Here is a 6,000-nt window from a genome sequence, read left to right as displayed (position 1 = left end):
TCTCTCGTAGCCCCTGATCCCACAAAGTGCCTGATCACACCTAGTGGTACTCAGTGCCATGGTGGACACAGTTAGTGGAGAGGATGTTGCTTCATTCGGATTTTAGTGCACATGGCTTCCCAGAAGAGGCAGGATCTGAACTGGCTGGTAAAGGATGACCAGAAGTACCCACCCAAACAGTTTAGACAGAAAATGGGTCCGGGAGAGTCCTTCCTGATTAAGAGTGGCACTGGCATTGACGCTGGAGCATCTGAGTCTCTGTAGGTTCTGAACAAGAGTACAGCCTAATGGGATCCACATCTGCACAGCAGCATTAAGGATGCACCGGGAGAAGACACCTCTGGCCGGAGGGATGCGATGTGCTGGTCCTCTCAAGTGGCCGGGCTGTCAAGGATGGGGCAGAATCCAGATTTCCAGGTGGCTCAGACTATGATGTCCAGTCAGCTTTGTGGTGGAGCAGAAGTATTCTGGATCACCCTGAAACTCTAGCTTTCCTGGCTGCTGGCCCATAACGCTAGTAACACTAAGGCAGCCCAAAATGCTCGTATCTTGACCAGTAAGGGCAAGATTCAGATCTCCTCCGGTCATCTCCCATTCACTGTCAGCCAGCAACAGTTTCTGTCCAAACATAGACACTCAGTTTCTTGGCGAAAACTATTTGGTCTCCATATCCTACGAGAGTCATAGAGTCCTTACTTTATGGGCAAGAGTTATTTACACCGCATCCTAGAGCAGTTGTATTTGGGTTGCGTGCACTCGCACATGTGTGTGTGTTCCTAGCAGGTTTAATTGCAATAACATTTATATCACATAATATAGTGCACTGAGGTTGTAATTTTCCTATCATCTAAATTGCAGGCTGAAAATTGTGTTAAGGAAGGACCATAGAGAATGAATTACTGCTTTCAAAATGACTACTTTTAACTGACAATGTGACTGGCAAATGAATGCTAGAGATGGAAGAACATTTTGTATTTAATGTTAGCTATACCCCAGGACTTTTTAAGTGTAGCAAGCTCACACTGTTTGCATTTTAAATTCATAACTGACACCCAGTCTACCTAGGAAATCACTTTTCCTACTTAATACTGCATGACTTTTGGAAAACACAGAGCAGTTATTTCTGAAAACATAATTGGGAAAGTTCAACCTGTCCATCTCTTTCAGATTCTCCTGCTGGGTGATCCTGGGATTGGTTGTAATGCCCCAGAGCTGGAGTGCAAACAGTAAGGATCCCAAGTGACGTTTTAGGAGTCTTGCAACAAGCAAGTGAAAATTCAGCATCTTAAGCCCATTGGATACTTCTCGCTCGTCAAACCACAGAAAGCAGGTATAGGGACTGTGAAAGGCGGGTTCTGGGTTCAAATCCTGACCCACCCTGGCTCCAGCACCCGCCATGTGGCTTCCACACATAATTCAGCCTCCCCACCTGCAAGATGGATGTAATAACAAAGAGGGCAGGTAAAGGAGGCATGTCTAGGGACAGCCGGCTTCGGAGAGTCTGCAGAGAATTGAGGTCCCTTCTTCATAGTACCCTGAAGGACAGTTTGGACCTTGGAAGACAGCAGAAAAGAATTCTGATCAGGAGGAAGAATTCAGGTGACAAAAGGAACCAAAATGTCTTAACCTCTAAGGAAGCCTCTAGGTCAACATTTTCAGGGATCCCACCCCAAGTGGATCAGAGAGAGGGCTGAGGCCAGGAAAGGAGATGCAGATCCCTGTCGCAGACTCTCACAGCACAAGAGAGTCCACGGTCTGCCAGTCTGTTTGCTCAACCTTCCTGCCAGACCCTGAGGCCTGGGCTGCTTTGCTGACTTCAGCTGTGTAGCCTGAATGGTGGTGATTAGCTGGGGCCAGGACATTAAGAACATTAGTTGTGACCAACTGAACACAACTCTGCCTTGAGTAACTATTTGGTATCCAGAGCCACTGCTCGGACCTTGGCTTCCCATTGGTAACGGGTCCCCTGAACTTAACTTTTAGCCCCAAGGTCTCCAGCACAAGCACAGGCCCAAGGAGCAAGGGCAGCTCTTGGTGTGGGAAGAGCCTGTGGACCTTTTGAGAATGGTGACATTGCTATGGTGTGGAGGTGGTCTGCCCCCCAAGGGGCAGATGCAGAACTTGGTTCCCAGTATGACGGCCAAGGTGTGGAGGCCTAGCCTGAGGTGAGTAGGGATTGTTCCCCGGGGTCGGAGCTGTGCTGCATCTCAGGAGAGGGTCAGCTTTGTGGAACTGTTAATTCTTATGAGTGTGGTCATCAGTGAGTGTGACCAAATTTCTCCCTGAATCTCTCCTCACTTGTTTTGTGGGCCTCTCTTGCTCACTGTATCCCTGCTGTTAGGCCTCAACCACGTGGCCCTCATCCAAGCAAAAGTTGGCACCGTGCTGTTAGAGCTCCAGAACTACGAGCTAATGAAACCACTTTTCTTTATAAAGAATCAAGCCTCCAGTATTTCATTACAGCTCCAGGAAATGGGCTAAGAGAGCATCCTTGCTGGGCATGCTGTCACTTGAGGTTTGTCTCATAGAAGATGCTAGCTTTGCTCTCCTTCCTCCTGACTTGCTGTTTGAGCATTTTTCTCACTCTCAGTAGCCCTTTTGAAAACAGAACTTTTAATCAATGGCACAAGGAGAACCAAATAGTTTTAGATTGCTAATAAAACTAGAGCCGTGCCTCACGCCACACATGGGAGTAATATCCAAAGAATTAAAAGTCTGAATGTAAAAAGTGAAGATATACAAATATGCAGAAAATTGAGTGAATTTTTCTATAACCTTATGTCAAGGAGAGGCATTTTAAACAGCCTCACAATCTGGAGGCAAGAGAGGGAAAGCTTGATAAATGTGAGTATGTCAGTTTTTAAAAAGTTTGTCTAGTGGGCATACACCATAACCAAAGTCAAAAAGCAAAGAAGGAATTGAGAGAAGATATTTTCAACACACGCTATAGAGATTAACATCTCTAAGATAGGCTTCTATCAACTGAAGGAAAAGGGGCAGAAGTTGAATAGAAACATGGACAAGAAACGTAAGTAGACAATTCTCAATGGAAGGAGACACAAGTGACCCTTAAATCTACAGATGATGTTCATCCTTCTTCCAAGAACTGCAAGTTAAAATTGCCCCACACACCATTTCTTATCTGTTGGATTAGATAACATTGTGAAGCTATTTGGGAAACAGACACTTTCAGACCCACTGGTGAGAACCAAATTGCTCAAACTCTTGATGAGGAGGATGTGGAATACTGACTGGAGGAATTCATGATAAAGACATGGCTTTAACAGTATAAAAACGCATCCGCATAAGGCCATTCAATACAGCATTGGTCGCAATTACAAAAGACTGAAAACCAAAGACAGGCTTACTCATAGGAAGGTGTTTGAATAAACCATGGTGTATTCACCCAGTGGAAAGCTAGACAGCTGTGAAAAACACCGAGGAAGATTCCTGTGAACTGACATGGAACAATTTTTTCACTGTTCAGTGAGCAAAGAGCATTTGTAGTATGTTTTCCTTTGTGTCAGAAGAGTGGAAAGTAAGGAAATTGTGCCTGTATTTGTAAGCTGTTTTTGAATAAAGAGAGAGCAAGCCAGAAACTGACAAGATGAAAAACCTGTAGGGAATAGAATGGCACAGGGTGGAAGGGAATGGGGTATGAACAGGGTGAGAGGGAGGAGGAGCAAAGACAGAAGGACTTTTGGACCACGTTCATTTCTATGTACTTGGAAAAAATTCAGGGAACAATGTCGAAAAACCCCAAGACAAAATGTAAACAGGAGCAAACAACTGTACTTCACACGAGTAACAAAACACAGTGAAGGGAGAGAAACACTTGCTTGGTCCAAGGCTCTTATGGTCTGGAGTGCTTTCTTTCCCCGCAAGCCTGCATTGGCGTAGGAGCTGGCACTTCCGTGGCAAGAGCGCCTGGAGGAGAGGAGGGGCAGTCGGTGGAAAGGGTTTTTAGATGACCCTTCAGAGCTCTTACAGCACGTGTTTCCATGTGTTCTCAGAGCAGGAGCAATCTGAAGGGGATTTAGTTTTATGGATGATAAACATGAGGGTAAAGGTCACAGCAGACATTTGATTGTTTAGGATGAATGATACTGAGATTTGTGTATCTATATTTTTAATGTGCAGAATCTATGTGGACAAAATCAGTACACGAATTGCTTGATGAGACCATAAAATATAATCTTGAAAGAGAAACAAGAAATATCCAAACAAGCATATTGAGTGACTTTTCCTTAGATTCCAGATGGAGTTCTGCTGACCAATATATTTACGAAGTGCCTAATGTGTGCCAGGCCCTGTTGTTCCAGGAGAATGAGGGACAAGGCTCTCACACAGACAACGACCAAGAGGTAAATAATCACAGATCAGTTTGAAAGTCTTCTTCTGGGAGAAGGTATTTGGGCTGAGATCTGCCTGGGAGAAGGCAGCACCGAGTGAAGAGCTGGGAGAGAGAGGCAAGCAGAAGTCATAGCGAATGCAAAGGCCCTGGGGTGGGATCAACCATGATATGTTTAAGCAACAGGAAGGGGGCCAGTCTGGCTACAGGAAAATGAACTCACAGGAGCCTGGCAGGAGATTAAGTAGAAGAACATCATAAAATAATAAACCCATTCAGATAAAGCTGTACTATTGAAAGACTGACCAAAATTATACTCCAGTTCCCTGAACCTGAAAATTGTGTTTCTACTTCATGCAAATTGTTATGCCCAAGATAAAAATTGAAAAGGATTTAATGAAAAACCTTGACTCTTTCCCTTATCTCTTCTGGTTTGGCTATTTCCTTCCAGGTTGTCAGGGGAGGAGAGGAAGTCAGCTTAATGTTTTCAAAACGCTGTCAGTCTAGGAAGGATGCTGGTGCCGTGCTAAGTCACCGGATGAGAGCTCCTCTCAGGTGACGGGAATCTCAGTATTTATTTATCAAATAATTGTTTAAAGCACGAGGGGCTTCCTGCTATAAAATTTACCTGCAGCTCCATACAGTAGCAAAGTGGAGAGCCACAGGCAGGAGAGCAACTTCATGGTTCTTGCTACTATTAACGTTCTGTCATAAGCTCTAAGGGCAAGACTCTGTTCAAGTTTGGGGAAGGAAGAGTTTGAGATTTAGGTTCTCTGGCGAAGCAGTGGAACTTGGCTAACTTGCTGTGGTGATGAATCACAGCACTGGCAGCTGTCCTGTTCTGTTCTCGCTGTCTGGTGCATGAAATCGGAGCTCCCAACACTTTGCTGTTCTCCTTGCCATGTGTGATCCAGAACAGGCAAATCACAGGGTCACATTCTGCCAGAGCTTCACCTCTCCTTCTGGCCACAGCTGGCCAGAGCTGGGTTCGTGGTAAGACTCTTGGAGGGGACATCCTGTGAGCACAGCCCAGGTGTGACTGTGAGTTACCCCCACACTCCAGGAGCTCAGCAGGCCTCATGCTGCACAAAGAGGAGGTGTCCAGCTCCCCGAGGGGCTCCAGTCCTGAGGGAGTCCTGGGAGGTGCACTGGGACATGTCCTGCTGCAGCCAGGGACACTGGCATGGGCCTCTCTGTTCCCAGGAAACGGACTCAGCACATAGCCCTTGGCCAGTCGCAAACTTGCACACCACCCTGGTTTCAGGAGTGCTGGAGTCCTTGTCATCTTGGGGCTTCCCGGCATCCAAGATGGAGAGAAAACAACCCTAGAGGGACCTGCTGTCTGCCCCAGGAGGGCCGCACTGTGTGCGAGGTCCCAGGTGCTGATCCCAGGGCTCTATTTGTGGTGGGGTCATTATGGCATTTTCTTGATTATTCCTGTTTGAGTTCAATGAATCTGAATGCAGCATTACCCATCCAGTGTCCTACTTGATGGCTGGGACAATTAAAATACAGGAGACCTCAAGACTTAAAGTTATGAGGAAGTCCTCATCCTCAGCACCTTAGGCCTGTGTTCCACTTCAGCATGGCTTCAAAGGGGGTCAAGATGAACATGCTGAAAAGGATCTGCCCCATGCCACAAGGGCAGG

The sequence above is a fragment of the Fukomys damarensis genome, unplaced genomic scaffold, assembly GCF_012274545.1.
Source record: "Fukomys damarensis isolate Sample0158 unplaced genomic scaffold, DMR_v1.0_HiC HiC_scaffold_7, whole genome shotgun sequence".
Lineage (NCBI taxonomy): Eukaryota > Metazoa > Chordata > Mammalia > Rodentia > Bathyergidae > Fukomys > Fukomys damarensis.
This window is presented reverse-complemented; position numbering follows the sequence as displayed.